Source organism: Desmodus rotundus, chromosome 5 (genome assembly GCF_022682495.2).
Source record: "Desmodus rotundus isolate HL8 chromosome 5, HLdesRot8A.1, whole genome shotgun sequence".
Classification (NCBI taxonomy): Eukaryota; Metazoa; Chordata; class Mammalia; order Chiroptera; family Phyllostomidae; genus Desmodus; species Desmodus rotundus.
This window is the reverse complement of record NC_071391.1, coordinates 121,458,921-121,485,980: the sequence shown is the minus strand read 5'-3', so window position 1 is coordinate 121,485,980 and position 27,060 is coordinate 121,458,921. Positions and strand designations below refer to the sequence as shown.

At 45.3% G+C, this 27,060-nt stretch overlaps 1 long non-coding RNA gene across 2 annotated transcripts in view; it reads left to right on the top strand.

The window, feature by feature from the left end:
* The first annotated feature begins 605 nt into the window (after window positions 1-605).
* Window positions 606-27,060, top strand: part of LOC123478956 (uncharacterized) — a 554,890-nt gene continuing 528,435 nt past the window's right edge. Inside the window, exons 1-2 of one of the 2 annotated variants that reach the window (XR_008427024.1) lie at window positions 606-683; window positions 839-897. This is a non-coding gene — a long non-coding RNA (uncharacterized lncRNA). Of the gene's footprint in view, window positions 684-838; window positions 898-7,201; window positions 7,319-27,060 lie in introns of those variants that run through there. The other variant, XR_006654396.2, reaches the window with a different exon arrangement.

Sequence of the window (27,060 nt, the reverse complement as noted above, 5' to 3'; positions counted from 1 at the left end):
CACCCCAGAGAAAACCCCCTGTTAACCATTTGGAATATTTCTTTAAGATCCTTTCTATGCATGTATACACATATGTACATGCACATGTACATGCATGTCTTTTTTAGTAAACATCCGTGCAACTCCTCATCTTGTACATGAAGAAAGACAGTGTAGGGCTTGACATCAATATTGTTTTATGGGAAGGGCCTGTGCTTTGGAGTTGCACAGACTTGGATTTTAAATTTTAATCTTGTGACTTAACAGTTGCCAACCTTGGCCAAGCTATTCAGCTCTCTTCTGAGCCGCAACCCCCTCATCTTGCAAGCTGTTCAGGTGTGCTAAATAAGGTGAACATATGCAAATGCTCCTAGCTCAGCTGGCCCGGTCACAGGTGTTCGTTTCCTTCTCTATCACTCTTTGCCAAGTTCACACAGCTCATTAGTGGAAGAGCGCCATTCTGTGCCTCCTGGGAGTACATGTGTACACGCATGATCAGATGCAAACTCCAGCTCAGTGACCCGGGGATTCTTAAGTATGAATCCTGTGGTTGCCAAAGCCTTCACTGGTCACCGTGGGCCTTGGCTCTGTTCCGGTGGAGGGAAGAGCTATATTGGAGCGTGGGAGGGAAACACGGCGTGCAAAATGGTACAGGAATTCAGCAAGGCTTACTCAACTGGGGTTCAAGTTTAGGCTCAACCTAGGTCTGTAAGCTTGTGCAGAACTCCTATGTTCTCTGTGCTTGGGTTTCTTTTTCTATAAAACCAGAAAGATGAAAATTTGGACCCCGCTAGAGCTTAGACTGTGAGAACACTAACCAGGAAGCTCATGACGCCTTCCTTTTTGCCTTGTTTTCCAGAAAGCTCGGAACCAAGTTGAATGTGAATTGAAACCACTCCTTGTCCGTGGGTTCCTGGGGTAAGTACCTTCCATTTCATGGTTTTATGTTGGTTATTATTTCAGTGGTGTGGTTTGTGGCTCCATGAAGGTGGTGGTGAGGAGAGGCTGGACTTCTCCCTAACCCAGGCATGTGGTGCTTCAAGCAATGTACTTGAGGATACCATGGGTGGGTGGTGGGTGGGGGCTTTGTCCCTCTTTAAATGTCCCACTCTCGGTTTTGCATAGCAATGCCTGATATTTCATTGGAACATTTTATTTATTTTTAATATTAAAAAATTATTGAATTTATTGGGGGACCATTTGAGAATATACTTTCATATAAGTATTTAAAAGCAGTTACTTAAAAATAAGATCTATTATTTGATTTTTATAACACTCTCTGAGGCTTGATTGAAAAGCAGTAGGCACACGTGGATATGAGTTGAATGGTGTTTTATAAAAACAACAAACCTTAATGATATTAAAAAATAAAATAAAATAAAGCTCAAGTGTAACAGCTTATCTGTTTGAGTCGAGAAAACCCGTTCCTGAAACGTGACGCTGGCCTCAGCAGTAGCTCCATGGCAGGCAGCACAGGTCTTAAGGGCAGATCCTCAGCCTTGCAGGTTGATGGACTTGTTCTCCGCCCCCCCCCCCCCCCCCCCCCCGACTAGACTCGGCTCCATCCGATGAGGCCAGAAGCTCCCTTGGCTCTGGCTGTGTGCTGCACAATGAGTGACAGCTGCTTCCTTCTTCTCCCTGTGGAAGGTTATTTATGGTCCCACACGGCTTTCCTCAGGAGGAGAAAGGGGCTGTCTGACCCACCTCCCAGATCACACCTGTGTAGTTAGGACACCTTGCTCTGTTCCAATCCATGACGTGGGAATTGCCTCTCCACTTGGTTCATATCCTGCGTAAATTGGCCAACAAATCTAACAAGCTTCCTGGGGCGGGGTCCTAGAACTCACCCGAAGGGACCATCTCAGGGACTCCCCGGGCCCAAGTTTTCAGGTGTCTGGATGGTGTTTCCTGAGACACAGAAGGGTCAGTTTTTATGCTAATTGCAGCATTAACTTACTGTGGGATGAACCAGAATGGCCATTGCCACGTGGCAGGTGGGGTGGAGAAGCAGCTTTAGACTTCGGGCTTTAAACCCATCTATTGCCATGATGTAAATGCGGAGCTTTATAACGAAAAGGAAATAGATGATTTGATGGCAGTGGAGTGGGGAAGGACTCCTTCACATCCAGCAGAAGGGATGGGAAGTGAGCTCTGACAAGTCTTCCTTGAAGAGGCTTAAATGAATGACTTGTTTTTTTATCCGGAGTTAGAGATAGGCACTGCTTATAGTCCAGCTCTGAAAACTATAGTCATACTAATTCCCTTGAAATAGAATTTCTTGTTTCTGCATGAACTGCTATTGACAGTGTTTCAGAATCTTTTTCACCAGTGGTCTCCCATCAGAGAATCTTGTCTCTGAGCAGAACTGTACCGACGCTATTCAGTACAGGTAAAAGTTGCCCAGAATTATGCAGGAGAATGCCTACTAGCCACAGCCACGCTAAATGGTTGCTATCTTGCATCTACAGGAAGCTGGGCAGCTTTTAAAAAATGCAAAGTCAGCTAAGTTGATGCAGTGTGGAGAACTGATTAAGAAAGCCTTGCTATTCAATTCTGTCTCGTTAAATGAAGTGATTTTTCACAACCCTAACAGTTTAGGTGCCAAAGGAGAGGAGAGCATGCCAAAACTGAAGGGAACGAGAAATCACTTTTGACATAAACGTGGGCATTTCCACAATGAAAGGGGAATCAGGTCTGAAGTGCGGCGGTGGGGACAGAGACAGGGCGGCAGACGTGGGCTTCTGGCCCTTTCTGCAACATGTGCAGAGGACCCCTGTCACTTGGAAGGAGCCTGCTGCTGCAGAAGGCCTTCAGGTTCCCCTTGGCTTGCCTGAACGTGTCAGCCCGACGACAGGGCTCCTTCCTCATCTATACCTCTGACCTTCCTTAGAGCACTCCCTTTAGACAACCTTCAGTTGTAACTTTTTCCTCTGCCCCTTGAGATGTAAATCTTCTCCCAGCCTCTTGCCAGTTGCATAACTCAGGAATGTCTTTCTCAGGGAACTGGGAGCCATCTCTTTGAACTGTATCGTGAAGAAAGGGTGCGCCCCCATCTCCTGGGCTCTGTGGGCAGGTGCGAGTCTAACTCTCGAAAGTATCATTAGTGAACGTGATTGCATTGACCGGTCTCCTCCCTAACTCCTTCCAGTATGTTTCCACAAGCTCACCCCAATGCTTAACAGCTCACCCGCCTTTCCTCTTGTTCAGTCTCTCTACCCTATTGCAAGAGTGTTGAATAAAGCCTCCCTGGCCGATTTAACTGTGTCCAGTGCAATTTTTATTTACCAGTACTAATTCAGTCCTCTTTCTGAGGTTCTGGAATCACACCACCTTCTGTGGAGCACCCTCTTCTTCCCAGCTGGAGCACCTTGGGCGGTGCCCTTCCAGCCTCACTTGTGGGCTAGAAGAACCCCCTCTGGTTCCTACCTCTTCCCTTTGTAATCCTGAAGTGAACTCCCCTAGTTTCACCAAGCCACATGACTACCCTTCTAGAGACTACGTTTGCTCTGCAGCCAAATGTTTCCTTCTGACCATACATCTCGTCAATGGAGGACGAGTAGAATATGCAATGTGTACAATTTCCATTTTACGTCATTGACAGGACATGACTTATCTTTCATCTCCTCCTTCCCATGGTCTAGAACACAGAAGTGGTCATAAGTCCACTTTGACCACATAGATAAAATGAGTAGCACCTAGAAGGCTTGGCAAAAAACGGACTTGAGAGCCTTGCCCCCAGAGTGTCTGATTCAGCAGGTTTGGGGTGGGTCATGAGAAGTTGCATTGCTAACAAGTTCTCCGGTGATGCCAACACTGCTGGTCCAGGACCACAGGAGACTGCAGAACAACATAGCAGGAGCCTGGGTCCCTGGATGCTCTTGTGGAGCAGAGCCATGTGTGCAAGCCGTGTGACTTTCAAGCCACATACAAGTCCCGTGGCATCTCTGGACTGTTACCATAAGAGCGGAATAAACTTCTATGACGTTTGAGCCACAGGGTTTTGGTCTTTTTCTTTAAGCATCTGAACCCACGTGTTACTACAAATATTGCAGGTAGGGGTTACCCCGTAAGACTGGAGGTCTTGAGTACTTGGCAGCAGGCTCTTAGGTTCGACATGGGTGATTTTTATTTGGAAAAATAATAAAACAAAGGCGATTGCTTGTTTAGTCATATAATGACTTCTTTTATGAGAGTATCCCAGGTAGGCAGTCAACTGAAAACATTCCTTCCACATCTGCGTGAGTGCTTGTATTTCTGCCTTGGGAAAATCCCACAGCTGTGGACCCCTCGTGCCACCTGTGAGCAGGGCATGGGGTTGCAGCGCTGCTGTTCAGAAAGGGGTGCTTTGGGCATTTTCTTAGAAATCATTGAAAATACAGATGTTTCTGACATGTATGTTAATATAATCGTGGCGATACTGATGGCGATCATAATAGGCATCTACTGAACACTTACTGAGGACCAGGTACTACGTGCTCTATATACTTGGTGTCATTTGTGCTTATGGCCCTGTGAGGAGGCATTACTATTATCTCTGTTTTGCAGATGAAGAAATTGAGGTTTGGAGGCTTCAAATAACAGTAAAATATCAAGATTCCAATCCAGGTCTGCCGAACACCAAAGCCCATGACTTTAACCTTGGCAGTATTCTTTCTCTTCCTGGTAACTCCCAGACCTGCTCTCAGATAATTTTCAGGCTCCATGCATCAAGCTGAATGGTTGTTAGCAATAGGGTTCTGTTAACGTGTGCGTTTGAATGCAAATACCGTTTGTTTCAAGTCAGGCCTGCCTTGCACAGTCTAGACTGCGCACGCAGGCTCTAGGAACCTGCCGTGGGGACTGTCAGTTGGAAATGAGAAGAGGGCATAAAGTTTAAGGGGTGCCAAACGGCTTCGGGTTGCCTGGATTTAAGGCTGTGAAAATTTACTACCATGCAGGCATTGTATTCCAGTACAGTGTTGGGTTTGGTAAGTCATCACCTGTCTATGGGGGCAGCAGTGAGGGGGCCTATCCGACAATTTCAAGTAGTTACCACGGTAATTTTCCAAGTTGGTGCCTCTAGAGCAATGTCAAACCCCAACACACCCAGGCCGGCATGAGTGGGGAGCATTAACCACCATCAGAATAAACCTGTACATCTCTACAGAGGCCCCTCTTGGTTCTGGACCTCTGGCTGCTTCTGAGAATCAACTTTCTCTACAGGCTCCTGTCATTCCTTCAAAATTTACTTGTTCTGTTCCCAGTCCCATCCTTTCAACTATCTATGCAATGGGAGAACAATTTTTGAATTAAATAATCAACAATTAATGAATTCCATTTTAATTTTGATGGGATTATTAGGTTGAAGCCATGCAAAAAGTAGAGTGTATTTGAAATCTACATGGGCCCTAGAAATGATCACATTTTTACACAAATTCAAAATCATGTGAATCGCTGTTCTTAAAAGTGCTGATGAATGACTTGTGTTCACCTGCAGGCCCTTACACGCTGTCTTCACCTGGGTTCTAGTCCATATGCTTCAAGACTTTCACTCAGCTTCCGCAAACTTTTGCTGTAAAGGGCCAGGTAGTGAATACATTTGGTTTATGGACATACAATCTCTGTCGCAACCACTCGGCTTTGTCACTGCTGTGGGAGAACGGTCCTGGACAGCTTGTGAGCAAAGGAGCACGGCTGTGACCCAGCAAAGGTTTATTGACAAAAACAAGCCATGGAATGGGTTTGGCCCATGGGCAATTGTTTGTCTTTCAATGACTTAGATAAAGACAATAATTTATTCAGTCAAGAATTAGAACCCAAAGCTGTCGGTGAAAAATAAGGGGACGAAGAAGTAGCTGATACCATGATTTATAGAAGGAGCATTCAAAGCTATCTTATCATTCTGGGTCTTGTTCAAGATTAAATATGGTAGCGATAATGGAAGATTATGCATTTTTGGTTCAAAATATGATGTGTGAGTGTATAGGATGGGGATAAATTTGCTGGAATAGAATTTGTAAGAAAAAGACCCAAGGTCTTAATTTGCTTAAAGGTGTAAGAGTGTAGGAAGCCTTGCCTGCTAAAAGGGATGGCCCATTTCAGGCTGCACTGCAGGCTGGGTGTAGATGAGCAATGCAGTCGTCCTGCTGGCTTCTGTAAGGGTCACATCACACCTAGAGTGTGGTGTACGGTGCGGATACCTCATTTGAAGAGTCTGCTGACAAAAGAAAGGGCATCTTCAGAAGAAGGGGGATGGAGATGGTTGGGGCCAGGACACCGTTACCTACGAGGCATCACAAACTGAACTGAACTGAACTGAACTTTAGTCGAGGAAGAAAGGACCGAACTGAGGGTTGTCATTATCTTCATTTCTCTGGTTCCTGTCGTGAAAGGCAGTAGGACTTGCGTGTGGCTTAAGGGCCATGGTGCCCACACTTGGCAGTTGCACAGTTAGTACTCGACTGAACGACATGCAGAGAGGATGCAGGAGTCAGGCTTGGGATAAGGACGAACTTTCTAATGGCAAGAGTTGTCTGCCAGTGGAATGGCTACTTGGGCTACTTCTGAGCACCAGGAGAGTATTGGGCACCAAAGAGTCCCTGAGATGCAACACTGCTCTCTGCGGTAGGGAAACCAAATTTTTTGATATTCTAACAAAATGGTCTTTAAATAAAGATAAAAAGAGTGAGGCCAGATGGGTTATTTTTATTGTTCATAAAATCCAATAAAAACATTCTGAATAGTGTAGAATGTCTTTGGCTAAGCAGGCATTCAAGTATCAAGGGAGATAATAAATGCTATTTTTAACAAATTGCTTGTATTATTTAATAGAGATGAGGGGAAGATAAAATAACGTAAGTGCCTGTATCCAGGCCACCTGGATCCAGTTACCAAGGCCTTTGGAGGGTGGAGGGGGATTCAGAAATGTGTAACTTTATTAGGAGCTCTGTGAGAACAGTGAAGTCCTCTTTGTTACAGAACAAATGGTCTCTCTCCCATCCAGACTTTGTTGTCCTCTGGGTCAAGTTGTGGAGTGCTTGCTGTGTGCCAGGAACAGGCCTTAGCATTTTGTACATACTGATTTGTTTATTTCACCTCAGCAATCTTTCTCAACCAAGGACGATTCCTCCTCCCCACCCCATCCCCGGAGACATTTGGTAATAGCAAAAGACGTTTTGGTTGTCATGACAGGGAGGGGAGTTGCTACTGGATGATACTAAACATCTGCAACGCACAGGGAGGCCCTCTAGGACAAAGAATTATTCCAGGCCAAAGATCGACAACGTCAAGGCTGAGAAACTGTTTGATAGGAGCGTCGGCACTCTTGTTAACCTGTTTTACTGTTAGGAAAACTGAGAAGGTAAGCAGCTGGTCCATGGTCCTCCAGAACTAGAAAACTGGATAACCACCTTACTGTCTTGCCTCTTTGTTTATTCAGTGATGTTACAATGCATGTAGCATAGGAAGTACTGTGTGTGGTGGTATATTTCTTAGAACCAGCATTAAAATAAAATTCTATTTTTGTTTTTAATTTTATACATAATAAATACAAAGATACTTTGTGAGAAATTCAGTTCTTTTCTGATGAGTTTGTAGTGAAGTCAGACTAAAGGGGCAGGGACCCGCAGGCCCGAGACACGGTCGGCAGGATTCACTATTCCTCGTTGTCCATGGCACTCCCAGTGGCTGATGGTGGAGAAGTCACCTGCTACCTGCTACCTGCATACAGGTGGACAGCACTTCTTCACTAGCGCCATGTTAGAAAAGGGAACCACTTAAGTTTGTGACCTAAGAAACAAATCGAAATTCCCTGTTTCCCTCCCCACCATGGTCTCCAACCCGGACACTAATCCCCAGTCACGGGTCTGAATGTTTTTGGAAATAGCTTGTTGCTCATTGTGATAAAGCATCTTAAGGAACTGATGTGCTTTCTGGGAGGGATAACCTCAATCATGCTTCTACCTTTGTCCTAGAGGCCTGTCAGCATTCTTAGTGAACGACGGGGAACACGGGATTCCAGTGGAGAGAAAAGGGAAAGGAAGAGGCAAACATCATTTATTACAAAGGAAGGGCTCCCATAGCTGGGGTCAGGGAAGGAATGGAAATCCAAGCATTTGCCTACTTAATTGGTTGGAAACTAATTCTGTCTACTTTTTCTTTCTTTAGTTCTCCTACTGGTTTGGCTCTTTCTTCCAGAGACAGTACCAGAGATTGTACGTGTGTCTCTGTGAATAGTGCGGGAGATTAGTCTTTGAGACTCCGGTGCCCAGCGCAGAGCCTGGCATGCCTCTACCGAGGGGGCCGTGCAACTGGCATTTAAGGAATGCCTCATAGGTCTGGCACGGGGCTAGGTACTGGCGCTTGACCTCGAGAGGCTAAAAAATCTCATGTAGGAACCAGTTCTGTAAACAGAGGCCACACAGAGTTTGGAGAGCGCTCTGACCCAAGTGTGCGCAGGGTGGGGGCACCATGTACCTGAGTCGGACTGGGGGAGTCAGGGAAGGCTTCCTGAAGTAAAAATTTCTTGAGTTGATTTTTGAAGTCGAATCTAACTTAGATTTAGTCAGTAGAAGAAAGGGTGGAAGTGTGTCTCAGTCCAAGGGGATAGCACGGGCCAGGACACAGACCCCGCCAGTGAGAGAGGGTTGTAAGGGCTTCAGCAGAGTGAGTGTGAGAGAGGGATGGAAAGGGGCCGGGATGTGGGCAGCAGTGACACCGAGAACCCTTGTGCGACTCTAAGGGCTGGGAATGCTGACTTGAAATCCGTGGGACTCCACCAAAGGCTCAGAACGTGCTTTCAGAAGTGGCCCCTGGCAGCTGCGTGCAGACTGGATGGGCGAGGGGCCAGGAAACCGTGTTGGGGCCTTCGTTGGAATGCCGGCGAGAAGCCGAGAGGCCTGAGCTCACGGCTCACAGCAGCAGTGGCTAGGAAGGGACTGACTCGAGACGTACAGTTGATTTTTAGATAATGTGGGTTTGAACTGTGTGGGTCCACTTACATGTAGATTAAAAAAATAAATATACAGTTGGCCCTCCATATCCCCGGGTTTTACATCTGCGGACTTCCAGACGTGGCTTCAAAATACTGTTTTTGCCCCACTGTTGATTGAATCCCTGGACGCAGAGGGTGGACTGAATGTGTTATTCTGCGCCATTTTACATAAGGGATTTGAACATCTGCAGATTTTGATACATGGGGGTTTTGGAAGCACCCCCCCACTGATACTGAGGGACAACTGAGTTTTGGGGGGGGTCAAAATTATACGTGGATCTTTGCATGGCGGGTCAGTGCCCCTCACCACCGTGCTGTTCAGGCGTCAGCCGCACTCGGAAGTAGAATCTGCGTGGGCTGGTGACCGCTTTGATGTGGATAATCACAGGAGTGTGCTTTCTGACTCCCTTTCGGGGTAAGTGTGGCTGTGGGGACTTGTTTTGGCCAGTGATGTATGGCTGAAAGCATTTATACGGTGTCTCATCGGAGAGTCTGCTGTGCTGGTTCCTTTTCTGCCCTCTGACCTCCTAGTGTAGGAGTGTCCCTGTGTTCAGACCTTGATCCTCTCCTCTCTTCTATCTGTTTTGACTTCCTTGGTGACCTCATCCAGGCTCACGGCTATGAATACCATCTAATGCCAGTGACTCCAAAACTGGTATGTCCAGTCCAGACTTTTTTAATAAAGTAAAATTTATTTATTTAGTTATATTGTTATTGACCTGGAGAGAGTATTATGCTAAGTGAAATAAGCCAGTCAGAGAAAGACAAATAACATATGATTTCACTTACATGTGGAGTCTAATGAGCAAAATAACAAAACTGAACCAGACTTGTAGGTACAAAAACAGACTGACGGCTGTTTGAGTGGAGGTGGGTTGGAGGTCCGGGTGCAACAGGTAAAGGGATTAAGCAAAAACAAACAAACAGAAGACACCTCATGGACACAGATACCAGTCTGGTGACCCAGAGGGAAGGGGGCTGGGGGGGGGGAGAAGAGGGCAAAGGGGGGATAAATGGGGACGGAAGGAGACGGGGGACTTGACTTTGGGTGGTGAACGCATTATACAAATGCAGATGATGTATTATAGAATCGTACCCCTGAAACATATGTAATTTTACTTACCATGTCACCCCAATAAATTCAGTCCAGACTTTGATACTCCAGATTCTTATATCGAACTGTCTCCCTGGCATCTCCACTGGGATGCCTAACTGACCTCATAAACTGAATCTGTCCCTGCTGAATTCCTGTTCCCCGGAGTTTTGCCGAACCTGAAACAGCAGAAGCCTTCCCCATCTTAGCTGATAACAACCCGTTATTCCATTATTAAGCCAAAAAAGCTGGAGTTGCCCTTGACTCATTTCTTCTCCTCCCGTCCCCTGTCTGAACGGTCAGGACACCCAGCGCTTCCTCTGCTGTCACCCCCGCCCACCACCTTCTCTGGCGTGGATTTCGGCTGCAGCCTCCTGGGCTCCTTGTTGCTGCCCTTGTTTCTCTACAGTCTGTTTGCAGCCCAGCAGCCCAATCGACCCTCTGGAAAGATCACGTGGCCTTTTCCTCAAAGTGTCCCCAAAGCCCCCATTTCCCATCAGTGCCTTTAAAATGGCCTTTCGTGATCTGACTCCTGTCACTCTGTGATCAAGACTGGTTGACTTAACTCTTCCAAGCCCCAGTCTCCGCATCTGAAACGTGGTGAAGAATACAATTCTTATCTCACAGGATTGTTATAAGGATTAAATGAGACCACACATCATAGGAAAAAAAGGGGGGAGTTCTTTTATTAATACTAGGAATTATTAAATAATAATTAAATTTGATGCCCTTTGCCTTGGAATTTAAGACTATTGATAATTTCCCCCCTATACTGTATGCCTCAAGGTTCTCCCTTCTCTGTTTCTCAGTTTTCTTGCTGGTAAAATTTGTAAAATGGAGATAAGCCCTGCCCTGGCCCACGGGGCCTGCACATCAAAGCCCTCTTACTGTAGAAGGGGCTGCACAAACACAAGATACTGCCATTCTGTTTCCAAGGACTGAAAGGCTTTTCTTTCTTTGTCTGCAGTACAAACAAAAAGGTGCTTCTCCTTCAAATATTTCACCTGGAACCTCCTTCTGCCACCATAAGAGCAGCCCACGTATGCCATGTATGTTGCTATGGCAACATCAGGAAGGGAATTAGTACCCAAAGAAGCTGTAAGTACTGCCCCTGAGCAGGCTGCAGGATGGGTACTTGATTTGGCAATTTAGGAAACAGCAAATGCCCTCGCGTCCCTGCCTTGTGATACCATTTGTCCTCGTCAGCTCTGTTTGATTAATTAATGTTCCAGCAGAAAATAGATGCCATTCCCTGGTACTTGAAGTTGATGGGGCTTGTTTCTCTCATTGAATTGAAACACTTCCCACACAAAAGGAAAAAAGCCAGCTTGTTAGATTTCCAGAGAATGTGCACTCACCTGTGGGCCCAGAGCACGATCATTTCAGCGCAGGCTGTGACAAAGGAGGAAAATGTGTCCGTCGTTACTCAATCGTCTTGTAAGCAATGTGGTGTAGTGTTTGCGTTTAGCAGATGAGGGACCTTGGGAGACGAAAGACCGGGAACTTGGTTGATGGGCCTTGGACTCACCTGTCTGAGGTACCCTGCAAGGCTCCTACAGGAGACCTCTGCTCCTTTTCCTCCTCCTGCCCCTACGTCTTCGACTGTGCCATCTAAAGTTGCAGGGCCACTTTTCACCTATACTCCCTGTCTCCTTCCCTATTTTATTTTTTTTCTTCATATGTATCACTAGTATCCCATATGTTTTACTTATTTATCTTGTTTGGTGTCTGTCTGACCACACTAGAACACAAACTCTATGCTGCCGGAGACTTGGCCATTAAAGAGTGATTAGCATGGAATTGATGGTTGGTAAACGCACGTTAAGTGGATGAGTATGAATAAATCAACCAGCTAAGTTTATTCACTCAAATGCTGGCCAAAAATTAATCCTTATTTTTAAAAAATGATTTCTGGGAAGAGGGAGCTACATGCTCATGAAAATCTATTTCCTCTCTTTCCTAGGTCCACAGCTAGATGACATTTCTCCATTTCCCCTGCAGGTCAGTGTAGCTAATGCAGTGTGAGCGGAAGAGTTATGTCTCTCTCCCAGGTCTGTTCCATCAAAGCTCCCAAACGAATTCTCTCTGCTCTTTACCCTCCCGTCTGTAACATGTCGATGCCAGGACATATTGAATGCCACGCATTGAGGCTGGTAGAGCCTCTCTCTGCTTGCACAGTTTTGTGGAACCAAAGAGGACATGCCTTTAATTATTTGTGTGAAGGAGAAATAGACTCTTACTGGACATGAGACTGTTATATATTGTCGGGTGTGTTTGTGACAGCCGTTAGACTATCCTAACAGAGAAATTTGTACCAATAAATCCTCTAAACCTATTAAAGCAGTTAACATGCAAAAAAGGCTAAGACAGACACAGGATACTGTTTTTGTCATCTTTATTTTTCCCCGTGTCCCATCTTGGAGGTCCTTGGTGACACATGACAACTTGAGGAATGGGCTATTGGACAAGTAGGGCACCCCTAAAGGAAACTCCAAGCCATTCATTCTCTCTTCCAGGCATCAGAAAGCAATATCCCTGCTTTAGCATTTCTTTCTCATCAGGCTGATCTATGGAGGCCGCTGAATTATGGGGGCTGCAGCAACGTTTGGCTGTTCCCCAGGTGCCAATACGCTGTCATTAAAGCATCGACAGTCTTGCAGTTCCCCTCACACACACCCTCGTTTTCAAAGGCACGTGTAAGCACCGTGAACCCCAGAAGCCCTCAGCAAAAAATCAGATCAACAATCTGGTGTGTTCAGCAAACAGATGGAAGAGTTTGGAAGCAGAATGGACGGAACTCATTACAGCTGACACATGCACTCTTCACCAGCGATATTGCACAAATGTGCAATGTTTGATCCACAATTCAGAGCATATTTATGGCTCTTCTCTTATTTGATTTCCACAATATCCCATGAAGTGAGTTGGCACATGTTATAATAGTTACCATTTTGTGCGGGAACTGAGATTCAGGAAAACTAAGGAGAACCTCCTCTTTTGGGGTAAGAAGCTCCTATGAAAAAATGGGGCAACATCATCCGTTGGAGTGAGTTGGCACCTTGTGCACGAACACCCCCTTTCACTGGGGAAGGGGGATAGGACTAGGGCCAAAGCAGGGAGAGAAATGGATGGGCGTTAGCGGGATGTGAACATCCTGAAATCCCAAACGCCCTTCACATGTGCCCGTTACTAGAGAGAGGGTCCGCAGCCCTCAGCCAGTTCTTGGGTGCGTTGGAAACACCCATGTGGGTGAGCGCCACTGTCCAAGTGTTCTGCAGCTGCAGATTGCCTTGGGCTCTCCCTGAGGAGCTGGTACCCGAGCCTTGCTGTGGGAAAATAGTGCTTTCATGTGAGAGGAAAGCAGCACAAAATCTCCTTAGGCAGGATTTCCGCCTTGTGGATATTTACTTTACTACATAAAAAATATGAATAGCCGTTCCTATAATCCCAGAGATTTCCTCTGGCTCCATGGTGATCAGATTTATTATTGTGCCAAAAAAAAAAAAAAAGCCTACCATTTCTACCACTTTAAGAAGACAATGCACAGCCTTAACAAAATCCTGTGGCTGCGTCCCAGGTAAGGTGAATGAAGCTCAGAAAGCTTTCATCTTACACACTGACGGCTATGCACTGGGAAGGTTAGTTTACTGGTTTACTAAAGGCAGCCACAGCGGCTGGGCCATCAGATAAGGGAAACAGGGACTTGAGCAACTTTTTTCCTTTGCTCAGAATTTCAGAGGGCTTGGCAAGGTCATACTCACAAAGCCAGCTGTGAACATGCCTGTCCCAGGGACAGTTTCCCACTGCCATTTTCAGAACCAGGTGCTTAACCAAGCGTGGACCACGAATGAAACCATCACACAGTGAGGGCACTGCACCCAGGGCTGGGGGTCTGTTGAGGGAGAGAATGTGATGGGAAAGATAAATAGTCCTGCAAGTTGCCCTCAGTTCATTTCCTTTTCTGAAATTACTAAATTTCCATGTTGGGTTTCTTGGGGCACCACAGGCACACCTGGAAGCCAGTGGCTGGCACCAGCTGCTTTTGTGTTTTGGCCTTGGAGGTTGACTCTAGCTCCTTTTTCTAACTTAGAAATGAGGTAACTGAGTGGTCAGCACAGTGTTGCTTCGGGGAAATCATTTTGGGTTGTATGACTTGGGGTTCTGAGCACAGAACGTAAACAGAGTGGCAGCGATGGGGTCAGGAGCCCTGGGAGGTTGCCCGTTCTTGTCGAGAGAGTCTCTCGCTTGTGTGTTTTAGGAGCAGGTGGGAATTTCCTAGATGTCATCCCATGGTTGTTGGCAACTCTAGAGCAAACAGCGACTGGGTCTAATTTTCCATTCGGGATGTAAAGTATGTTCAAGAAACTGAAGTGAAATACAAAACATGAAGAATGTATTTTCTTTGTTCTCTCTCTTTGTCCAAACAACCTCCCAGACATTTAGAGAGCCAAGATAAATGCTGATTTATGATAAAAAAAAAAATCCCATTCCAGCCCTGGCTGGTGTGGCTCAGTGGATTGTGTGTCGTTCTTCAAGCCAAAGGTCGCCAGTTCGATTCCCAGTCAGGGCACAGGCCTGGGTTGTGGGCCAGGCCTCTCCCTCATTGGGAGTGTGCCTGAGGCAACCAATCAATGCTTCTCTCGCACATCCATGTTTTTCTCCTCTGTTACTCCCTTCCTTCTCCTCTCTCTAAAAATAAATAAATAAAATCTTTTAAAAAATCCCATACCAGCTGCCAAAGAAGTGTGACCCCAAGGCCATGACTGGGCCAGTGTCTATGCTCGTTTGCTCTGGGGATGGATGGCTTCTTTGCCTGCACCGACTTGTTGCCTTCCAGGTCATTGCCTTGAGACGTCAGATACCGCCTTCTCTCTATTTTCTGCTTTGTTTGCCTGTAGGCTCCTACAGTGTTTGCTTAGCACACCTGTGCACTCAAATGTTGATGGTTGATCAGAAGTGAAAGGAGAAACTGAGGGTTGGGGGTTGGATGAGAGTAGGGGACATAGAGGAGGCTGGGCTGAATCTCAGACTGAAGCCATATGAGGGTTGAAGTAGGGAGTAGGGAGAAGAGGGAGTGGGTTTTCTCCATGGCTTGTTCTCGAACTGTGTGGGTCTATCACCATTAATAATGTGATTTTTGACAAAAAAAAAAAAGTAAGATTAACCTTCCCCACTATTGTCATTTGCAGCCCAGGCAGGCATTTATGTATAATTTGGTATTTAAGTCCTCCCAGTTACAGCCACGATAATGACCTTTATGGGAATTAATTGCAGAGTAAAGGCATGCCCTTTTGGGGAGCTTCCTGGTAACACATCTGATTCTAGTAAGTTGGAGCCAAGTCACTGCACTTTTGCCTGTTTGGGAACCACCTAGGACTAATGCTGGGGCCAGAGAGCCTTTTTCTCTCAGGCTACGGTTGCTGCTGGGAAGTTTGGGGTTATGTTTTTGTCCAGAGCCAACTTAGCTTGAGCTCCTACTCAGATTTCCTGGGTCCTGACACTTTCTTCTCCATGATTTCTGCTTTTAACCTGATCCACTGGTTTACATTTTGTTGGAGGCCTTCAAATACCATGGAGTTTATGGGCCACAGCCTGGTGGCTAGTGAGTCTCGACCCTGACTGGTATCTCGCCAATCTCCTCACCAACCTTCCGTACTGTGTGCGCCCAAACAGCTGGAGGGTCAGGCTGTGTTTTGACCCTCCTCCTGGCCTAAGGGTGCTGCCCAATTCGTCTGCTGATATTGACTCCAGTTCCTTCCTGCTGTGGTCCCTTGAAGGTCTGAAATGTCCCTGTGCTTTGCTGCATGCCCAGAGCCTAGCGGAGGGCACAGAAGCACTGCTGGGGCACTCTCAGCCCACACTGCCCCCACCGGAGGGTGTTGTTGCTCCCACTGCTCCTCCCAGCATAGCCAGTCTTGCCCTGACACAGCCACCACCAAGCCAGCCGTAGTCATGGGTGCTGTTCACCGTCCGAATGCTCCTCATTTCAAGCTCCTCTGTTCATTGGACATTAGAATAGTCCCACAGATGGTTTTGAAGTCAGACAGAATTGGGCTCAAATATCGGTACCACACTTTTATTGCAGTTGGTTTCCCTAACGTTAAAAGTTGGGTATAGTAATAATGCCCAGTCAAGCACCCAGCATATAGGTCATATGCAACAACTATTAGCATATTATTAATATAAGAAGTGGGGTAGTTGTGCTTAAGTTCATGGAGTTTAGAGCCAAACAGAGGAAAGTTGAAATTTTTGCCTCACCACTTAGCCAATGTCAGTTTCAGTTTCTGACTCCCAGATGAATGTTCTTGGAATTTCTCGGGGCTCTCTCTTCACATCCTACTATTCATATTGGCTGTTCATATGGGACCCAGCCCCCTTGGGCAGACTCCTTTGAAAGACCATTGTAAACTGCTGAACCTGAATACAGGGTTGGTCATCATTGCCGGGGCAGGTCCACAGTGCGTGAGTAATTGATGGTCACTTAGTCCAGCCTCATAACAGAAGAATACTGGCTCCATATGGCTCCAAGTAGCCTCAGCTTTCCTTGGCTCAGACTATTTTTTGGAGAAGAGCTAGCGTCAGGGGTGAGGACTGACTTCTTAGTGACAAAGAGTAATGGAAAAGTTAAAAAGGTATTTGGATGAAAAAGTGCCCCCTCTCTCTGGACAATGAAAGAGGTAAGAACCACCATTAGGTTGGGCTGGGATTGAAGGGATGACCTCATAGGATTTAGCAAATTTGTGACCAGAGTGTCTTTGCTGGGAAAGCAAGGCAGGGACTCAGCAATTTTTCTAATAGAGTCAGTAGAAGGAGAAAGGCTGAGATCATGACTGAAGGGAGCGGGTTATCTTTATTGGAGACTAGCAGTCAAGCTAGAGAGAGGGAGGTTTAGCATGGATAATTGAAATGCACTGTAACTGTAAATCCTGGTTGTTGATAGTAGTAACCACTGCCTCTCTCATGTAATAAGTCTTTTTATCAGAACTGTTCAAGAGCAGCAGCAATAATTGCTTTGATTTTTATCTTGTTCCTATTTCCTCTGCCCCACCTTAAAGGCAGCTGCAGAGGAACTAGGGGATTAAAGATGTGCTGGCAAAGCTAGAGAGAGGAGCTAGTGGGCCAGGGCCTTGGGGTTTGAGCTGGAGGAGCAGCTGGGGTCACACAGAGGGCTGGGAGCAGCTCACACACCTCCTTCCTGTCTCCAAAGCTACCCAGGCTCAGTTCTTCCCAGAGGGTCAGAGGAATTACCATACATGAAGGACTTTCAAACTTGGTGTAAACCTTCTGAGAATTGTAGAAGTACAATGTTCCATTGTAAGACTCAAATTCCTGACATGTCCTGCTTCAATGCGACGTAATGGAAACTGTGTTTGGAAAGGACTGGGGAGAATTGCCTTTAAAGAGCTTTTATGTGAGTCCCTTTCAGAAGTAGAGAAATCACTTTTAAATTCCCCTTTTGTAAAGCTGCATTTCCAGTTATGCAGAGTGAATGGAATTTCCCTCTGTCGTCCTACTTTCAACTTAACTCTCTAAGAAATTCTGATAGCTCCATATTCATAATTCTCAAACCTTGTTTTTAAACATGGTTATGTAATTCCTCTAAAAAGATGGTAGAATTTGCAGGAATGTTGCCTGGCTTGTCCAAAGGGCCTCTTTCTTTACCAGGGGACTCTGCAGAGAGTGACACCCTACATGATGATAGAGAGGACCCTCCCCAGAGCTCTGCAGGAGCACAGAAAGAAAAGTTAATAGGACAAGAACCCCAGGTTAGAAACTCACAGTGCTCAATTCCAAGGTTCTGGGGACTTGCTGTTTGGATGATTTGCTGGAAAAGTTTCAAAGACTCAAGGGAATTTATTATAGTTGGGGCAGTGAAATCTTTGGCTGCTTGCAGCATTGCCCTTTTCAAGAGTAAATTGTCTTTTAAAACATCTAGAACTTGTACTTAGTGTTCTTTACTGATTAAACCAGGCAAGGAGGCAGTAAATCAGACTATCAACACCCTCAGGAAGGAGAGTAACCTGGAATGTTAATTTTCCAGCTGAAATTGCTGGAAGTTTCCTTTGGGTTTGTTTCTTGAAGGGAGAGAATAAAAGAGGAAGAAAGCCAAATGTAAGCAGTTTTTTTTTTAAAGGAAAGTATAAATTCCAGGTTTCCATTCTTGTCACTCGGTGAGTTATAATTTATCGTTTCCTGTATTTCCTCTAAGAGTAGAAAATTCCAGAGAATTTCTTTCCATGGAGCAAGGGATTTTGCCCCTGTGTGGAGTATGGGCTGTAGGGATTTGTTTAGTGATATTAACTACCCCAAAATCAGAGAAGAGATTTCTTTATGGAAGATCAAATTGAAGATCATTGTGTTTTATAGCTTGTTAACTGTGGCTGTATTGGAAAATACAGCTAATTGGTTTATTTTTTAACCAACATATGGGGTTGTGGCAAAGATGTTTGCCTTTTCTGTCTTCAATTGTAAAGTGAATTTTCTTTCTATTTAGCAGGGCTGTTAGACTAGACGTTTTCCTTTTCCTTTGCTGTGAGACTTGTCTCTTCCAATGGACAGTGTGATGCATGCTATCCTTTACAAATCCAGCCTTCTCAGACCATGGACTGGAGCAGCTTCTCTGGTGGGGAGGGTATGTCTGGGAGGAGACCTGTCTAGGGAAAGGGCCTGGAGTTGGGTGCCAGAGAGACCCAGATTCAAACTGGCCCTTTCATTCACTAGCTCTTGATTTGGGGGCCAGTGAGTGCATGGAGCTTCAGCTTCCCACTTACATGCTTGGGATAATGGCATTGGCCTTGAAGAGTGGTTGCGAGGTTGAGAGTGTGCACGAATGAAGTGCACAGAGTCATGTCTGGCTGGTTAATCTACTACTTTATGGGTATAGGTTTGGCCCAATACAGCAGTACTTTCCTGCTGAATCTTCCCAGCAGCCTGATGTTGCGAGACTCCTGATTGAAGTTGGAGGGAAAAAATTAACCCTTTTATAAATGGAGATATCATGCACCCAGAATCCCAAGTTCCCCCAAAGAACGTGAAATACCAGTTGAAGCTCTCTTTTGTGGGAAATGTTTCAAGACTTTTAAAGCCTTCCCTGGCCTCACAGGAGTTGTAAGCTAATTACAGTGTCAGAGGAGTGCCTCATAAGTAATGATGGTATTCTGAACTGACTCTCAGGATAATTAATCAGTCGAACTTTGTGAGCCTTCTTTGCTCAGAAGCGACAACTTGATGAGTTTGGACATATGATAATAGTTTGATACCTAAACAGGACTGGCTTCATAATGCTCATTTTCACGATGTTCATTTTTTTCCTCTTGAATATGTTTAGCTTTTAATTATTTAAAGACCCGAAGATTCTTCTGAAAAATGCATAGAGAACCTTGAGGCTCTAGTTTGATCATCTATGTGTTATGATTAATGAATAGAATTTTGTCCCCCTTAGAGGGGCTGCAGCTGCACAACTGTCAGACTCGATTTCCTACTGCTGGGCTCTTCCTGGGCTTATATGGTCCAGGCAAAGTTAGTCACATTTTATCAAGCTGAGAAAAGGAACAGATATATGTAGTGAAGAGAGCACCAGATTTAGGGCAACCAATTGTTATCGGCTCGTTTGAGACTTTTCCTGTTTTTGCACTGAAAGTTCTGTATCCTAGGAAACCTCTCAGTTTTAGGCAAACAGTTTGCCTGGGCTTGTCCTGCTGTAAAAACAGAAGTTCCACGTCCTGGGAACCTTGGGCAAACAAGGGTGGTTGGTCACACTAACTGCCTGGGAGTGCAGAGACCTGAGTTCTAGTCTTTTTGCTCTGACCCTGCATGGCCCTGTGACATTGGCCAAGTCACTTTGTTGAAGAAATGAGGAATTGGGTTAAGTAATTCTGAAAGTTCCTATCAGTGTTGGTACTTTGTTCTTAAGAGGCAGTTTAGCTCTGGCTGGTGTGGCTCAGTGGACTGAGTGTCAGCCTGTGAACCTAAGGGTCGCCAGTTCGATTCCCTGTCAGAGCACATTCCTGGGTCCCAAGTTGGGGGTGTGTGAGAGGCAACTACACATTAGTGTTTCTCTCTCTCTCTTTCTCCTTCCCTCTCCCTCTCTCTAAAAACAAATAAATCCTTATTTTAAAAAAGAAGCAATTTATTATTGGAATATACCCATTGTGTCTTTACTTCAGGGTTTTCTTTTCTTCTGGAAGTCAGTATCCAATCTGCTCTGAAAGGGCATATGAACTCAGGCTCCAAACTGGATAAAAATATTCAGGATACTTCTGGATTACTGGTAAATCTCAGAGATGGAGGGAGATGATGCTGATGAATTTTGGGGTGCTAGAATAAGCAGGTGCTGCTCTTGTTCATGCTACAAACCAAACACCCAATGTGGGTATTCTACGTTTTATGGCTGGGGAGGAAATTGGCTGGAATTTTCCGTTTTTGTTGACATGCACTGTTTCCCCTGTAGTGAGAATGAAGCCTTGGTTGTAACCATGGAATCAAGACTATTTATACATTGGAATAAATATTGCCAAACCCAATCAGCTGTGTGCACAGAATTGGGGTTTGGGAAGACACCAATGCTCATAGGATACTTGGAGTTGGGAGTGTTGGTTCCCAGTGGCCTGGTGACCACTCAGTGCAGCAGTAACTTCTTACCTGCATGTCATGTGCTTGGGGTCCAGATGCAAATAAGACATGGCCCTGACCTTTAAGAGTGCACTGTCTCATCGGGGGCATGGAATAGTAATTAATTACTAAACACAATAGGGCAAGTTCTTTAACGGAGGCAAAGGCAGAATGGGAGGGCAAAGGGGGAAGTGATTGATCCTACTATCCTGCCCCGCATAGCAGGGCTGCCCCCCTCCCCAGCCCACTGGTCACACAGGTGTCCATAGTCCAAAGGGGTATAATACGGGGTGGGACCAAGATGCCCCAGACCTGTGTTTCTGTGGTTTCATCTTTGGATACAATGGGATAGATGCCATTATTATTGTTACTGTTTAAGGCATAAAGTAAAGATATTAAGATGGATTTGAGTTTGCACTAAGTTTACAATTTACTTCCTTTTAGTTTTTCAGATCATTAGCTGTTAAAACAGTTGTATGCACATTATAAATGTATCCCTTTAAAATTCAATGCTTTAACTGACTTCCTGCAACAGGAGATAGCAAAGAAATTTGGCTTCTGTCAATTTGAATCATTGTTCTCCTTTTCAATAATAGTAAAATTACAACTCCAACGTGAAGTTTCTAATTAAAATGGGCACCAATGTGCTCCCATAGTTAATAGTGTAATAATTTTTGGCACGAAATGATACAGGATGCTTGATTTTAAGTATCTTACATTCAGGGAAACTTGACTTTTGTGTTTACTAATGAGAAGATTGAAAATTTATAGAGTGCTTCCCTTCCCAGGAGCATGTAGTATTTCATATATTTTGCTGATTTATCTTCCTAACATCCGTGAGAGAGGGGCGAGGGAGACACTGCAGTGTGTGTTTTATAGAAAATGAAATTGGTGCCCAGTACAGGTAAGAGGCCTTGCCCAAGAGTACGCAGCCGGTTAATGAAAAGGCTTTTTCCTGCTCCCGGTTCTCCTTACCCGATGTCCTCTCACTAGGTTACGCTGTTTTGCTGTGGTCGTTCCACCATTCAGGAAGTCACATTTTGTGACGAAAAAATTTACTTGCACTTGTGGAAACTCAGAACACTAGAGCTGTGGGAGGCACGGATCTCAGTGTAGCTGAGGTCATGGTATTTTGAACTTTTTTTGCAGCACTCTTCAGGTCTTCACCCTTGGGGATTAAGGTTCTGGGGAGGTCAACACTCCTGTCTTAAAAAAGTACATTTGGAGATTGAAACTGAGATTCATGTGGTAACAGAGCCCCAGCACACTTAAAGTTGGAAGCAGCTGGGGAGCACTGTGCTGGACGATGACCTGGGCGTGACAGCCAGGAAGAACCGGTTGGAGTATATGAGACCTGGGCTTTTGCGCCAGCTCTGTGAGGGACTTGCTGAATGGTGTTTGGCCTCAAGGCCCTGTCTGTTTGCTGGAGAGCTCTGGGCTAGAAGGTGGCAGTGGTTTTCTAAATGTGTGTTGACAACTCTCCAGGACTCCTTAGGTTCCTCAGGGGCCCCGAGAAGAGCAGGGCAGAGCCCAACAAGCAGGTGGGGCTCTGCGTTTCTCACCTGTTCTAAATGAAGTGGGTATTGTGAGTTTTGGAACGCCTTTGAATTTAGGTTCTTTTATGAACCTCAAAGTGGTCTCTTTGTCTTCTGTCTGTCTGTACTCTAGTCATCGCTGTAACTCCAGAAGAAGTGGGAAGTGAGCATTGGGGCATGGTTCTAACAAAAGATAGGGAGGAAGGAAGAAAACCAGCTCCTTCTATCCTGAGGAGTTGTGGGAAGAAGGGGGGAAACGCAGGACCAAAGGAAGAGGCATGCCTTCAGTTTCCCCTCCTTGGCTAAAGCTGTGAAGGGGGACTGGGTTGGTAGACTGAGGCAAGCTTGGCTATTGTGCTGCTCCCCATTCGAGTCCCTGGGCGACTAGCTTGAGGTTTACCCACTGCAGGTGGAGTAGCCATTTGGTGAGGGTCAGCACAGGGAATATAGTCAATAATACTGTCATAACTGTGTATGGTGTCGGATGGGTACTAGCCTTATTGGGGTGACCACTTTCTAAGGTCAAAGTCACTACACCTGAAACTAATATATGTCAACTATAACTGAAAAATAAATGTAAAAAATTATCTAAAAAATATTTTTAAAAAAGCTCCTTTAGCAGGATTAGAAGGGAGCCCTTGGGAGCAAGGCACAGATTTGAAAGGCTTACACAAGACGGTAGGACACCTGAGAGTTGAAAGCCAATGTCCTCTTCGTCCTGTTCAAGGTGCTCTGCAATTGGCCTCATGTTTCCCGCCATAGTTTCTGTCCTCCTCATGCCCCCTGAGCCCCAGGAGGACCCTCTCTTTCATGGCCTCCACGTATGGTGCCGATTCCCATCTCAGTCTCATCCTCCAGCTTTTATTCATTCTTCAACTTTGTCCAGTGTCTGCTTCTTCCTCTAAGGTCGCTTCCCTACCACACTCTAAATTCTCAGGGTGGCAGCACCTTATTGTGGTTCAAATCCTGGTTCTGACAGTTACTAGCCATCAAATTTGAGCAAGTCCTGTGAAGTCTGTGCATTGGTTCTCTCATCTGTAAAATGGGGTAATGATATTTACCCCTTAGGCTTGGTCTGAGGATTAAGTGCGTAGAACAGTGTCTGGCATGGTGAACATAGTTCGCCATCATCAGTTTTGCTTTTGCCTCTATTACTGTTAAATGCTGGTTGTATGTGTCCTTCATGACTCCTTGCCCCTTTCTCCCTCCTACTTGTTTCTAATCTCCTGTTTATTTATTAGTTCTACAGCTTCTCAGTCTATAATTTCACATTTTCACAGAACCGAGCTGTTTCTCTTTTTGGTAACTGAGATACTAGTTTAGCTTCAGTCTTTGTGCTTTTAGCTTTAGTCTGTGTCCATGATTTTACACACACCTGCAGCTTCGGGGCTCGGAAAACATCTGCAGGCTTTTTCAGTGTCTTGAAATCAATTAATCTGGGTCAGGGCCTTGAACTCACATAGAGCAGAAGTTACTCCCAGGTCTTAACTGTCTTCTCATCCATCCCTGGCTTCCATTCTTTGTTGACCATGTGTGTTCTACTCTGCAGAGTCAGCATCTTTTTTTTTCCTGTTTTCTTTTTTGTGGTAGCAAAGAGGAAAGCAAAATAGGGTTCGAGTAATTCTGCTTTCTCTCTGTAGCTGAGTAACGTATTTCTGACTCGGGGATTGGGACTGTTCATTCCCATAACTTTAGGTGCCTTTATGGTTGTCTCTGTTGTACTGTGCAAGGCTCCTCATGCCCTGAGGAGCCCTGCAGTCCTGCCGCTGAGCCCCTGCAGCACGGCTGCTTCTTCTAGGACGTGTCTGCCTGCTTCCAGCTTTCTCTCTTTAGCTCCTACCCGTGGAGCTATGCGCTTTGGCTTCTACATTATGCTTGGTTCAGGATCTGGTTTTATTTATTTATTGATTTATTTATTTTACCTTGCTCCTTGGCCTTTCTTTTTCCTTATGTCTAGAAGTTCAGGTTCAGATGCCCAGTCCCCCTGGTAGATGTGTCCTGATTCAAAAGATCACTGGTTCTGGCTTGGCCGGGGTTTGAAGGGAGACATAAATCAACTGCAGCTTAGAATGTGGCCGGTGGGCTATCGAACACTGTATTGATGAAGGTTAGACCACACAGATTTCTAAGCCTGATCTTTGGCCTCTGTTTACTGTGATTTGAGCCTTTCTTTGGGGAAAAGTTTGTTGGCCAATTTCTTTGTGAAGTCAGGAAAGAGTTGCAGGGAGGCAGTTTCCTGTTCGAAATAAAGGACTCTCTAGTAAGTTGTTTCTTGAGGCAGTAAGGTCCTTGTCATTGGAAGTGTTCAAACCAAGACCAGGTGATGGTTTCTTTAGGACACTGGAATAAGATATCTGTACTGGGGAGACGATTAGAGCCAGAAGGCCGCTGATCTCCCGCTCTACAGTTTAACCTTGAGGACACTTTTTATTTTTTGATGTTACAGGCATGTCTTGGTGCCTAGACCAGCAGATGCTTGTTGTAGGGTGTACATTCTGTTACAGGCTCACCTCTCATGTGAGGTCGAAGACATACTGGACTGTTTCACTCCCTTAAACATGGCCTGTTCTCCCTTACTTCCTTGTCTTTGAAATCATATAACTTCATGTTCATGAAGTTTGTTTGTTTCCCCTCCCCCTTTTCATCTGGCTGTTAACTTGACCACCAGGAGAGCGTGGCCTGGGTGTCCCTCTGCGTCTGCCACTGTGCTCTGGGCTTACCTCCTAGACTCACAAGACCTACCTCCTGGTGCTGTAACCCTCTCCTGGCCTCTCTCCCATGTGAAATATCACTCTTTCTGGGGCCCGGGAACCGTGTCTAATGCCTGTGTGCCCCAGCGCCCACCACAGTGCCTGGCACAGACTAGGGGTCCAATGCCTGGTTGTTAAGTAAGTGAAGTGAGGTGTGAGTGTGGCATCCAGACTTTGAAACCTTAATATGCTTCTGTTCCATAATTTATTTGTCTGTGATCCTTCCTTTATGGGACAGAACTACAAAGAACTTTTGGAGGAAAAAATAAACGATGACATAAGAAAAATTGCCCTAGTGCATTGGAGACATCAAACCCAGCAATTCTTTCTCAGCCAGTACTGGCAAGAGACAGAGCAACTGAACTGTGCTGGGGGATCCTTACCTATTTCTTAGTGTGACTTGGCAGAATGAAATTATTCTATCTTGCACTTCAGAGAGTAGGTGGATGCCTTAAAATTCAAACCACTACCTTCTTTGGGATATCAGATCTGGAGAAATTTTTGTCAAAATATATAGCTGGTAGATGGAATAATCAATGTGCATTGGAACTTTCCCAGGGCATTGGTTTATTTATTTATTTAGTGTGTTATTTTTAAGCTTTGTTTTTAACAGCTTTATTGAAGTGTAATTTATGCAACATAAAATTACCCATGTTAAGTATGCAAGTCAATGATTTTTAGTAAATTTATAGAGTTGAGTAACTATCACCAGAATCCAGTTTCAGAACATTTCCATCATCAGCAAACTACGGCCTGATGTTGTAAATAAAGTTTTATTGGAACACAGCAATGCCCATTCATTCACAAATTGTCCAGGGCTGCTTGCCCTCTACAACCAGGCTGGGTTCAGTAGTTGTAGCAGAGGAACCTATGGTCTGCCAAGCCTAGGATATTTACTGACTGGCCTTTTACAGGAAGTTTGCTGACTTCAGCTTCAAAGGGGAACATGAGAAATTGAAAACATTGAAAATTGCCCAATTTGATGAAATGTGCTGTAGTTAGATAAAACCTGTTGTATTTTTAGACATCACTTCCCCCGTTCACTGGACCTATTTCCATGTGATGTCCCTCTCTTAGCCTCATCCTTTCTTCATCCGGAAAAGAGGGACAATTTGTACCTCATAGGCTCTTGTTGCAAATCTGAATTTGAGGGAGAGCAGGGTACATATAAATTACTCTCCACGCCCCCAGATGTCAGTGTTCATTTTGCTGTTTAGCCGGAGAGAGAAAATTAAATCATTTTGTAAAATTGACTCTCAAAGGAAAGTGTAGATGTTTTGGGGAAAGATTTAAGCTCCTGAAATACTCTAGGGAAGTAGCATAACCCTTTGCCTGTTCCTTTGTTGAAGAGGGTGGGGAGGGGGACACTGTGACGGCATGTGCCTACAAACCCTCGGGGCTCTGTGTTCAGGGCTGGGTCATTGCTTGCCCCCCACCCCGGCCCTGCCCTGTGGGAGGCCCCACACATGAGCCAGTGCTCCCCAGTTACCCAGGGCTCGAGTTTCTGTAGAACACCCTTTGAATTTGTAATCAAATGGTGAGACAAAACCATAGGAGAAATCTAGAGATCTTCTGGCAGGGCTTTTAATTTCTGCAAGAGTCCTGTGGTAAGAAACAAGTTCAAAGGTTTTTTGAGTGAGAGGGAGAATGTATGCATATGTCTAACGAGCCAAAGATGCAGAATTAAGTGAGGTAATCACCTTGGTGGGGGTGACAGAGTCTAATCTGGCTTGAAAATATGACTCACACCAACAGTGTCATGGTTGGACAGTCAGTCATGTTCTGGCCAAATGAGGGAACTGATTTAATTAACAAAGTTTGTTGCAAAGCTATTCTTTGTGTTCTTTAATGCACACATATCATTTATTCCCTGATCAAATTTATGAAAACGTATTGGGGTGGAGATCATTTAAAGAACTTCAGGGAATAAGTCAGAATTCAAGGTTCCAAATGAGTGTGATTATCATGGCATGCATGTGTGTTCAAACCCTTGGTCCTCCTGGGAGCAGGCTGAATTCACAAAGCGACTTACCCATTAAAGGAAAAACCCATGTGCGGTGGGAGTTCTTGCCTCCCCTCTGCTAACCTTGGGAGAATCACTCCAGCTTTCTGGTCCTCAGT